Source organism: Globicephala melas, chromosome 2, assembly GCF_963455315.2.
Source record: "Globicephala melas chromosome 2, mGloMel1.2, whole genome shotgun sequence".
Classification (NCBI taxonomy): Eukaryota; Metazoa; Chordata; class Mammalia; order Artiodactyla; family Delphinidae; genus Globicephala; species Globicephala melas.
In genome coordinates, this window is record NC_083315.2 from 159,551,200 (window position 1) to 159,564,484 (window position 13,285).

Genomic DNA, 13,285 nt, shown 5'->3' on the forward strand with positions numbered 1-13,285 from the left:
AACACCTACTGTGTGCTTAGAGGAGGCTATTAAAAAATAAATCTATTATTGCAAGGTACAAAAATCTACAGAGCAGTAGACTGAAATAATGATCTATTTTTTCATTCTTTTATATAATATATAAATTCTCACTGACATTGGTAGGACTTAAGAAATAATAGAGAGTGAAAAATTTCACTTTATTTCCATTTATGCCCTATCCTTAGCAGAATCTTCTCAGTTTACATGCAGTTACATGATTCACAGCCTTAATGTGGGCACTGTGGCATCAGGAAGTATTAGGAATGCTTGTGTCAGACCCTTCATCTTAAACTGATGTGATTCTTCTCAGCATGCTTGCATTTTAGATGGGAAATAACACAACGATAATGTTTAGAGTGAGGTTTAGAATTTTTGAACATCAAATGAGCTTTCTATATTCAAAGACAGAAATGAAACCCATTCCCAGTATCACAGTTTGTCAACTTGTAAAAAACTGACTATAAGTTGTGATTTTGAAGTTTGTATTTCGATTAAAATGCAAACCTAAAATTCTGAATAAGAATTTCTAACACTCACTGAACACTTACTACACGTGAGGCACTGTACTACGGGCTCATGTACTTCTAATAAGAATATTACGCCATAAAAACCGGTATTAGCACCCCACTCATTAGATGAAATACCACGTCTTAGGGAGGTAAAAGAAATGACCCAAAGTTAAACAGCTAGTCAGTGGTGATCTGTGGTTCAAACTCAGACTGTCTGAGTCCAGAGTCCACAGTCATAATCACCCCTCTGAACAACGTTGCTTTCTTGTTTTAATTTAATTTAATCATAATTTAATTATGACCCCAGAATTCCTTTGCCTCTAAAATAACAAACAAAATTGTTCTCACTACTTGAATAGAGCATTTTCCCCTATAAAACACATTATGATTATGACTTTATCCTCATTCTTTGACCTTCCTTAGTAAAGAAAGTTTTTATTTTCTAGCATTTTTAAAAAAGGTAAACATTTAAGTTATAAAAGGAGAAGGGAAGAAAAGTTGAGTATTGCCTTTTGGAGGAAGAAACTTCAGAGCTAGATGTTACAAATGGGATAGGAAGCAAAGGTATGGAGGAAACATTTGCTTGTCTGCACCACTCACAGAGGCCCAAAAAGGCTGTGTCAGTATTGTAAATATTATTGATATATAAAGAGAGAGGGGAGGACAAACTGGACCTTGGGACCACATAGAACAGTAGGTATCCTGTGAGGCATATGGCACCAGAGCTGCAAGAGGGAAGGAGAAAAAGCCTTACCCTATGCACAGAGAGGAAGTATGGAAGACGATGCATACCACCAACACTAAGATTGGCCTGGAATGTACATCATCACGTGTAGAAAAACAAAACAAAGTGCCCTGTTTTGAGGCTGCACATGGGTACCTTCTCCCGGTGCCCAAAGTGCTACACTTGCAAACTTAGGATCACTGAGAGGGTCAACAGTGCATCCAACAAATAGCTGGTATGGACTGTAGGGGACTCAGTGATTGAACACTGAGGTGAGTGAGGTTAAGTCCCACTCTGCCCTGCCCTTTACACAAGGAGGGGCTCAGGCTGCCTCCCAAGGAAGCAGAGATTTTGAACAGAAATTAATCAAGGAAATTTTAGAAGAAATTCAATAAAAGGGGGAAAAAGTCTTCTGGAAAAATTATTCCAGCCGGGCAAGTATCTGTGAGCATCACATCCAGGGCTGGTAATTGTGGTCCAGCCAATAACTCCACATGATAGACAACAAGGAGCTAGAATCCTACCTAAGGAAGATCAAGGTGGGGAAGGCAAAAAGCCTCCTCCCTCCCACCATAGCTCACAATCATAAAGGTGCTTATTATTCAATAATCATGAAATGTAATTATTAGACCATTCAGGATCACTGGGAAATCGTTGCAGAACGTTGAAGCCTTTGCCACTAAGCCTCTAATTTTGCCACTTAGCTCTTTCCTCCACAGATGAACTATATGGTCAGCAGGCACCTGGAATTATCTATGTCTCCAGAGTGGCCACATCTACCTCTTTGAAAGGTAATAATCCTTAGCATGCTTAAAGAGAATGAGAGAAAGCAGGTCCCTTCCCTTTTAAGGTAGGAGTGCTTCTTTCCAAATATTTTTAGTTCTATTATGTGCTGTGTGACATTTTAAATAAGTACCCCAGAAAGGGGCTGAAGAGAGAAAAATGTACCCTCCAAAGGCAAGCAATCAGTTGAGAATGATTCCTGTATAGCATGAGCCCACTCTGTCTCAATACTGCTATTTATAGCAGCACTTGGTTGAAATCCCCAGGCTGCTTCTCTTTCTGTGAAACTGGAAGTGAGAAGTACATCAGAGAGAGGCCTCCCAGGCACCTCAGTGCTGGCTGGAAGATCCCCACCAACAGCTCTGCCGATGGGTGTCAAAGTCCCCATCTGCGTACACAGTGTGAGTATTTCATTTGCTTCTCTGCCCAGTGCGGATGTGAATGAGTGAATCTGGTACACACGTGTCAGCTTTTCCTCTTGAAAAGGAAGGAGAGCCTGTGGGGAGTGATGATGATGATGTGTGTGTGACTCTGTGTGTGTGTGTGTGTGTGTGTGTGACTGTGTGTATGTGAGCTGATGAAACAAAATTCTAGTCATTTTTTTCTAACTTTTTTCGTTTGTATCCAAATGATCTTGCTCTTTCTTACAATATTATCTTGTTAATGGATACTGGTCACCTCTTTAAATATGGTGCCTTGCTATTATTGTTGTTCCTGTGATTTTGAAGCACATGCTGCATTTGATATTGAAGCACACGCTTGACCAATCCATGATTATGGACGAACAATTGGCTTCAGAATCACATATGGAGGAGTTCACATCCTGAGCCTGCACCATGGTCAATGATTCAATGGCACTTACTGAGCACCTACTATGTGTCAGGCACAGAGAAATACATGGCTGAGCAAATTCTCTCTCATGGCATTTGTGTTGTAATGTGGATAAAGGCTAAAACCTAAGTCAATGCAACCCAAGGTCTAAGATAGAGTCAAGGGCTATGAAGAAAAGGAAACTAAGGTGAGGATGGCTAGGGAAGGTTGGCTGAGGGCACTTGACAGGAAGGATGGGCCACACAGAACTCTGAGGATAGGGCATGCTGTACAAATGGTAAGAGCAGGGCCAGGAATGGAAGTGTCCTGTTGAAGAGTGAAAAGGTTTATATGGATGAGTAAACAGAACCAGGAGAAATGTACACAATTAGGTCACCTTGGTGAATGACCTACTTTGAGCTTTGGCTTTCAAACTAAATATGGGAATAATAATACATAAATTGGAGGGTTATTGTAAAGGCTGGAGTAAAATTTTCTGAGGTGCTTATTACATGCCTGGTTCAAAGTAGATGAGCTAGGGCTTCCCTGGTGGCGCAGTGGTTGAGAGTCCGCCTGCCGATGCAGGGGACACGGGTTCGTGCCCCGATCCGGGGAAGGTTTGAGAAACCTCCATATTGTTTTCCATAAACAATGGATGTGGAAGATCCCACATGCCACGGAGTGGCTGGGCCCGTGAGCCATGGTCGCTGAGCTGCGCATCCGGAGCCTGTGCTCCGCAACGGGAGAGGCCACAACAGTGAGAGGCCCGCGTACCGCAAAAAAAAAAAAAAAAAAAACAAAGTAGGTGAGCTAGTCATTCTCCATTTTCATCCCTGCTCTCTCCATTCTTCTGTGCTAGCTCTATGGCCTAGGAGTTCCTACCACTATGACCTACGCTTCCCAAGCTCCCTTGAGAGCCTGATCAGATGCTAGGAAGAGAGAGGGCATTTCCTGTGCGCTACCTTCCTCCTTTGGTGCTACCAATCTGTCAGGAGCTGTACTTCTCCAAGAATATAACCTTGTGCTATTGTGATTTATAATAAGAAATATATATTTGGTCTTCATCCCCCTTTCTGGCTCAGAGCTCCTAATTTTCTTGGAATTTCCTAAGTGATTAGAGTGATAAAGATGTCTTTTATTATTCATAACAAGTATCTTTCAACCACACCTGAGTTTATGTTAATGAGGTGACTTTTGGAAAGCCCCTATATAACTTTAGAATGGGGGCCTGTTGCCAGGGGAACCTGTCTTTTTTTTTTTTTAATTAAAAAAGTCTTTTATATTTTTATACAATTTTAATGGTTTCTGTTGACAGTTATTACAGAATATAGGCTATATTCCCTGTGTACATCCTTGAGCCTATCTTATAACCAGTAGTTTGTACCTCTCTCTCCCCTACCCCTATACTGCTTCCCTCCCCCACTTGTTACCACTAATTTGTTCACTATATCTGTGTCTGCTTCTTTTTTGATTTATTCACTAGTATGTTATATTTTTTAGATTCCAAATGTAAGTAAATACAAATACAGTATTTGTCTTTCTTTGCCTGACTTATTTCACTTAGCCTATGCCCTCCAAGCCCATTCGTGTTGCTGCAAATGACAAAATTTCATTATTTTTATGTCTGAATAGTATTCATTATATATATACTGGAATGAATATATATATATATATATACATCACATCTTCTTTATTCGTTCATCTGTTGATGAACACTTACATTGTTTCCATATCTTGGCAATTGTAAATAATGCTGATATGAACATTGGGGTGCACGCATCTTTTCTAATTAGTGTTTTTGGTATTTTTTGGATGTATACCCAGGAGTGGAATTGCTAGGTCATAAGGTCATATGGCTCCCTGACTTCAGACTATACTACAAAGCTACAGTATTCAAAACAGTGTGGTGCTGGAACAGAAACAAACATGTTGGTTAATGGAACAAGATAGAAAGCCCAGAAATAACTCCATGTACTTATGGTTAATTAATCTATAAAAAAAGGAGGCAAGAATATACAACGAAGAAAATACAATCTGTTTAATAAGTGGTGCTGTGAAAACTGGACAACTACATGTAAAAGAATGAAATTAAAACATTCTCTAAAACTATATACAAAAATAAACTCAAAATAGATTAAAGACCTAAATGTAAGACCAGATACTATAAAACTCTTAGAGGAAAACATAGGCAGAACACTTTTTGACATAAATCACAGCAACATTTTTTTGGATTCATCTCCTAAAATAATGGAAATAAAAGCAAAAATAAACAAATGGGACCTAGTCAAACTTAAAAGCTTTTGCACAGCAAAGGAAACCATTGACAAAACAAAAAGACAACCTATTGAATGGGAGATAATATTTGCAAATGATATATAACCAATAAGGGGTTAATATCCAACATATATAAATAGCTCATACAACTAAACATCAAATAAACAAACAATCTGATTAAAAAGTGGGCAGAATAACTGAATAGACATTTTTCCAAAGAAGAAATGCAGATGGCCAACAAGCATATGAAAAGATGCTCAACATCACTAATCATCAGGGAAATACAAATCAAAACCACAGTGAGATATCCCTTCACACCTGTCAGAATGGCTATCATAAAAAAAAATAAAATAAAATAAACAAAAAAACAAACTACAAATAACAAATGTTGGCAAGGATATAGAGAAAAGGAAACACTTGTACACTGTTAGTAGGAATGTAAATTGGTGCAACCATTATGGAAAACAATATGGAGGTTTCTCAAAAAACTAAAACTAGAACTACCAAGGGAACCAACATTGATTATTAGGTTGGAACTTTCAGCCCCATCTCCCACCCCACCTCCTTCACCTCTAGGGAGGGGAGAGGTGCTGGAGATTAAGTTCTATAGCCAGTGGCCAATGATGTAATCAATCATGTTTATGTAATGAAGCCTCCATAAAAACCCAAAAGGACAAGTTGGAGAGCTTCTTAGTTGATAAACATGCGGAGGTGCTGAGAGAGTGGTGTGCCCAGGGAGGGCATGGAAGTTCTGCTTACCTTTCCACATAGTTTTCATGAAATGTATCGTTTTCATAGGGCTGTTCCTGAATCATATCCTTTTATAACAAACCAATAATCTTAGGAAGTAAACTGTTTCCTTGAATTCTGTGAGCCATGTTAGCAAATGAATAGAACCTGAGGAGGGAATTGAGGGAATATCTGATTTACAGCCAGAAGCACAGGTAACAACCTGGACTTGTGATTATTGTCTGAAGGGGGCAGTGGACCATCTTGTGGCACTGACCCCTTAACCTGTGGTTATGACATTATCTTCAGGCAGATAGTATCAGAACTGAATTAAATTGTAGGACACCCAGATGGTGTCACAGAATTGCTTGATGCATAGAAAGCCCACAGATCTGGTCTTGGAAATGAAGTAGCCTTGTAGTAAAGTGTTGAGAGCAGAAAGACACACTGACGTATATTTTTCTTCTAACGTTAGCCCCTGACAGGAAGTCCTTCCTCCATGGTTGCAGTTCTCCTGGGCTCTTTCCACAACCCATGTCCTTCCAGTCTTATGGATAGATGGCAGTTGCTTTCCACAGTTGGTGGGTCTCTGGATGTAACATCATCTTTTATTCATTTGCTGTTTTGTTTCTCTAGCTCTGATCATTCCTCTGTTGGCATTACTGTCATTAAAATTTCTTATTTTGAAACATTTGGCATAAGTTCTGTTCCCTCCTAGAACCAGGGTGATAGAGTAGGCATTCAATAAATATTATTATTATTGCTGCTGCTGTTGTTGTTGTTTATACTCTTGTCACCAACTCACTCAACCCATAGGCAAACTAATAGTACCAGGTTGTAGCTTTACCAGAAGGTATGAATCCCTCAAAACATGGTCACACCCAGAATACTGAGGGACTTGATACTTTTAGATGGAAATGTATTAAAATTTACAAACTTATCATGATTTCCTCCATGAACATGTGATCCAATAATTCCATGGCCACATTGAGCCTAAAGGGAAGCAGAATACAGATTCTCACATGTGCATTCTTACAGTCTGTACTAGTTTCTGATGATGGCTGTAAAAATATTATAAACTGGGAGGCTTAAACCCACAGAAATGTATTCTCTCACAGCTCTGGAGCCAGGAGTCTGAAATCAAAGTGTAGGCAGGGCCACAATGTTTCCAGAGGCTCTAGAGGAGAATCTTTCCTTACCTCTTTCAGCTTCTGGAGGCTGTCAGCATTCTTTGGCTTATGGCCACATCCTCCAATCTCTGCCTCTGTGATCATATTGTATTCATTGCATTCTCCTCCTCTTTATCTTTTCCAGTGTGCATCTTTTTTTTTTTTTAAGGATACATATCATTCCATTTAAGGTCACCCAGATAATCCGGATAAGCTCTTTCTCTCAAGATCCTTAACTTAAGCTCATCTTTTGCCATGTAAGGTAATACTCACAGGTTCTAAGCATTAGAACTGGGACCTATCTTTTAGAGGGATCACCATTAAACCCACGACACATTTCTTTCTTTATTTTTCTATTTTTGGTGGCTCTCATATGCCACAACCCTTCTCTCTTCTGTTCTTTTTCCCCATCTGAATCTAGGTAACAAAATGCCGGTGTCCATTTCTTCTTTAATTTTTCCAAAGCTGAGTAGCCCAATCCATTTAACCCAAGGAAGAACTCTTTCTATTTCTTTTGTCCAAAATAGGTTTGCCTAGTAATATAAAAGATCCTCAAACATTTTCTAGAATTTTCCTTATGGAAAAGAGCCCAGAGGAAAATTGGTTCATTTTATCACTTGGAGAGTGAAAGGCATGGAGGATCGGGATTCCATGACATTAGTTCGTATCATCACCTGTGAAAAGCAACATGCTCAGCTTACCTTGGACAATATTTAACCTGACCATGAGCCATATTCATACAAAGTTCTGAAGATCTATCTATTAGAACATAAAGAGTAATAACATACCTGGTCGCAATGAAGAAAGAAAAAATTTCCTAAATGTCTATGCTTCTATTCTGAAGTACATACCTCATAGATAGTTCTTTTTTATTTTCAGCCACACAATGAAAATTTCAGGCACCGTGGTGTGGTGAAAAGAGAAGAATCTGTTTTTCAGCATCCCTTCTGCCACTAAGAAGGCAAAGGAATCAGTTTCAGCTCTGAACATTTCTGGACCTTCATTCTCCTGTTCAATTGAATGAAGGAGAAAGTAGAAGTTGTCCATCTTTCTCTCAAGTGGAAAGCTTTTAATCCATTCTGCCCCGCATTTGAATGCTGTTTCTCCAATTGATACATGATCCTATTTTTGATGAAAGAGCTTTTGTAAAAGTTCAAAATATTAAAGTATATTGATATTTAAAAAGCAACCAAAAAATAAATAATACCACTACTATTTTTAGACCAACATTTGTAAATTATTCTAACTCTTCCTTTAGAGTTCAAAGGAGATAAAGATTGTTTGTTTCTTCTCATTTGGCTTTGTTTTGATCTCCCACTGTGCATGGAAGGGTAAAGAGACACCATTTAAAAGGAAGAGAAAATAAGGCAGACGATCAATCAGATGACTGAAAGTTTTTTGTTTTTTTTCTTCAAGCCAGAAATCCAGGTGCTAATTATTGTGCCAGCCTTTCTACAGGTTGCACAGGGATAACAAAGAAGCAAAGCCTGATACTGTTGAGTTCTAAAAAAATTATCTGTGTGAAAGTCTCTTCATGATTTCTGTCCCAGCTGTACATTGAACGTTTTTATTTATTTATTTATTTATTTATTTATTTATTTATTTATTTATTTATTGCTGTGTTAGGGCTTTGTTGTTTCCCGCGGGCTTTCTCTAGTTGCGGCGACTGGGGGCTTCTCCTGTTGTGGAGCATAGGCTCCAGGCGCGGGCTTCAGCAGTTGTGGCTCACGGGCTCTAGAGCGCAGGCTCAGCAGTTGTGGTGCACAGGCACAGCTGCTCCGAGGCATGAGGAGTCCTTCCGGCCCAGGGCTCGAACCTGTGTCGCCTTCACCGGTAGACAAATTCTCAACCACTGGGACACCAGGGAACCCCCAACTGAACGTTTTTAAATGACTCTAACCAAGCATCTTTACACATCTCTTCGAGTACGTTCAGCTTTCTCATTTCAATTTCATCTGTTCAGCTCTTCTCAGGGCCACCTGTTGCAAGAACTGTCTGTTACTTCCCCAGACAATTCTGTTCCTCATGCACATTTTTAAAATAACAACTCCGGCAATGCCAAACCTTTAGCCAGGCTGCTGGTAGTCCTCTAGGCTTGAGGTACTGTCACGCTAATTTCTCTACAGAAAACAGGTTTAAAGCTGAGAAATATTGAGGTCTAATTTTGATCTGGCTTTTGCTGCAGAGGTGGCAGCCCTAGGGAAGTTATTTCAATCCTACAGTCTGATTTTGAAACTGCAATTTTTATAGCTGCCTCTTTCACATGTAAAATTATTAAATAAATCGATTCAGTGGTGGATCGACTGAGGCCAGGAAAAATATAGAAGGTAAGCATCTTAAATTGCTAGCATGCTTGGCCAACTAGGACTGGCAGACTCTCTCCTTGTGCTGCTAGTGAAGTTACAGGCAGGGACTGGTGAGTTCATTCAAATATCCCAAGACACCTTCTTCCTTACTCTGGAGAGGTAGTCTTAACTCTTGAACCCTATTGTGCTTGCTGAAGCTAATCACTTTTCATTTTGACATGACTGACAAAATATTTCCAGAGTCAGGGAAAGTATTTGTATTCCTGAGTTCAGTTTGTAGAAATATAAAGGCTAGTATAAGGCATGATTTTGGGGTCACACTTCAAATGTCTTAAATTTTCCATAGTGAATTATTGACTTTCCTTATGTTATATTTCTTTTCAGAGGTATACTCTTGGTGCTTCCATATCTCCAGTTCCAAGGAAAGTGTATGAAACATAGTGGACTGTCCAAAAAAAATTCAGTCATTTATACATCATTTAATTCTTGATAAATATTCTCCTAGGTCCTTCCCGTGCGTCTGGGAGCAGACCAGTCCAAGAAAAGGGAACAGTAAATTCAAAGACCGCACAGGCACTAAAGAACTGAGATTGTTGGACAACAGTAAAAAAATCTATTTTTTAGAAGAGAAAGAGAAAGTCCATTTTCTCTAATTAAGGAAATTTTAGTGTGAAACTAATTTCTATAAAGCATTTGCACACTAGTATTAGTTTATGCTTTACCAGTGACTGTATAATAAGTACATTTTACTTATTGCTAAAGCATAATTGTCCAAAAGGTAAAATCCTATGAAAATGTAAAATGACCATGAACCCTTGTCAAAGATTTTATTGAACTCTTTAGTTACTGAGGGAACCAGTGAGATACTAAAATACCTTCAAAGAGTATTTGTGGATCTAGGTATTTATAGTCAATTTAGTAAAGGAAAGTTAGGATAAGATTACTGAATTATTTACAAAATTGGCTATTGTGCTATAGGGTAGTAAGTCATAACTTTGGGATTACTTTTTTACCAGATGATTTTTTTTGCATCTCTGCTGGATAAAAACCTGCATGTTAATATTAACTTCACTAAACTGATATTTTAATGAATAATAAACAAGACCTTGGGTGGGTCCGGTTTTTCTATATAACATTGAAAGGATATGTCACCTACCTTTTACCTTATTTCCAAGTTTCAGATATTTTTTCTTAACACAATTTAACTTTCAGAGAAATGCTTTTGAAAGAATGAGATACATGTGTGGTTGCTCAGTATATGTTAGTTTCTACTATCTCTAAAAATTTAGGACATGAAGGTCCTTATTCGTTGAAGCTTAGACAAGTCAAGTAGGGTTCTTTTTCTCCTCTGATAATCCCTTTTCTTCCAATAATCTCTTTTGTTTTGTTTAAATCAGCTGAAGTTGGGATTTGTTTCTTTTGCTACAAGCACAGTTCTCACTGGTAGCAAATCGGAGCTCAGGGGAACAGCTATGTGAGTTCATTGCATTCCAGTATTTGACCCTGTTTAATGGATTGTTCTTATTAGAAACAAATCACTTTTTGTTTCAAAGACATCACTTTGGCCAGTAGTTCATAATGCAGAGGACTAATTAAGTCCACATAGACATAATCGCACCTCGGCTATTCAGCTTCTCTCCAGAGAATGTGTATAGGAATTCTGTGTCCCAGTTTCTCCCAGCTGTGTAAGGGAGATGAAGAGAGTGCCTGTGAGCTAAGCTTTTGTGTTGATATGTGTGCTAATTTTTGAATTCCAAGAGCATTTCCCTTTCCTTAAGGAAGCATACACATTTCTGTTGCTTCCTGGACTTGAATCCAAACACAGGAATGAGAAGCATTTCCCAAATTCTCTGTCAGAGATTGAAGGGGCTCACAAGTCTTCAGTGTCTTTTATCATATTGGTGAGAATGCTTCCTTTCTCTCTCTCCCTTACTTCATAAGATGCCCGCCTCATAGCTCATTGTGCAGTTATCAAAGAGATGAAGATCATAAGGGAACAATTACCTACTCATGACAAGGAGTAGGGGGGAAGGCTTTACACTATTAAAAATGAGGGTAAACACTAACAATTGCTGAAAATAATTGTGATAAGTTTATTAATGTCTACCCTCCACAAAGACCTGGAAGCTTCTGCAAACCACTGAAATAGAGGATGCTAATTAGTTTCAATAGCATGATAAATTCCAGCACCAAAGTAACTCAAACTCTGCTCTTTAGACACAGCTATTCTGTTCACTGAAGCCTAGATGTGCCCTGTGTCAAAAGCACAGCTCCTGAGGCTACATTATAAGGCTAGGCCTTATTCCTTTGACCAGGCTGCTCTGTGAAGTCATTTGCAATCCATTTTCTTCTAATTGGAAACAAATTAGTACTGTCTGGAGAGAACAATGGGCACATTGAACCACCATCTTTCGTTGGAGCACACCACAAACAGTATGTGCAATTTTTTTTAACACTTCCTTTTTAGCTATAACTTTTGAGCCTCCTATTATTTTATGTGGCCTCTAGGGTTCCACTCTAAGCAAGCCATTAATGCTAATGTGAAAATCTTGCAAAGTTTGGAATAAATTAAGCACATGCTGTACCCTAATTATTTTACAGGTATTATCGCTTTGCTGGGTAGATTGTGAACAGGAAGCTAACTAAAATCTTTTCTAATCATCTGGTAGACATTAAGCTGAAAGGTTCTCTGTCTACATCCATTGCTTAAACTCTGTTTAGTAAACAGACTGCACACAGCTAACTGCTCTGACTTCTCTTTGATATGAGTACATAAATAAAAGGCCACCACTGCTGTGTATATTTCCATTTATGAAGCTTATAACCACAGCGTTGTGCTATCATTAAATGTCTGTGCTGTGGAAGTGACTCTGCTGAGGATAAATGTCAATTAGTGCCCATGGGACAGATGAGTCAACAACCTACTGTCTTCAAGAACATGATGATTACTTTACAGCTTCTCTAACTCAAAGGTTATTTTTAAAAGGAAGTTGGGGTTAGGTAAGAGATCAAAGCCTTCATTTACTTAAAGCTAAACTCTTCAAGGGGTGGCCCTTGCACCCCTGGCATCAGAATTACCAAAAGTCCCTGTTAGATATTCAGGTTCTTATACCTAATCTTACCCTTGATCTTCTGAATGAGAATTATTGAGTGTCAGACCCCAGATTTTACATTCTTAAACACCCTTAGGAAATTAAAAAAAAAAAAAGAGAGAGATAGAGAGATGTCTTTTCTCACCCTATTCTTCCTATACACATGCCTTTGAGTCTTACTTCATCTCTCAGACTTGCCCTTGGGGCAAGGAGGTGACTCCATAGTCATGTATAAGGCATATGTTGAAGGGTAGCTTTAAAAGAAATGATGGTTAAGCCAGTTATGTCTATTAAACTAGAATTATCAAAGAGAAGTTAGTGAATCATTTAGAAAGAATGAAAAGGTTGATCTCACTTACTAGAGAGCAGTTGGATTATCCTACCCAGTAGTCCAAGTGAATTAACACCTTTTAGTGGGATGACATACTGTAGTAGTAATACTTGTGTAATTCTCATGAATGTTAATTGACAGCTTACTATGGCAGATATATGAAAATTTTGAAAGTGATGCCAAAAACTCGGCCTCTGTGCACTGCTGCCAAATCAAATCTTGGAGACAGAGTTTTGGGTGAAGTAGAAAAGAATAGCTTTATTGCTTTTCCAGGAAAAGGGGGACACAGGGAGCTCCTGCCCTGAAAAACTATGTGTCCCAACCTGGGAAGATTTGATGAGGAGATTTATAGTTCAACGGTGAGTTTGCTGATAAGATTAGGGTGTGCACAGGGCCTGCACTCCTCTAATCTGGTCTCAGGTAATCTTCTTGATGAGTTTTTCTGGTATGAAGAATGCTGACATCTTCCACTTGTTGGGTTTTAAATCTATAAAGACCTTAATGACATTGTTATGTGTATCCTTTGAGGTGGCACCA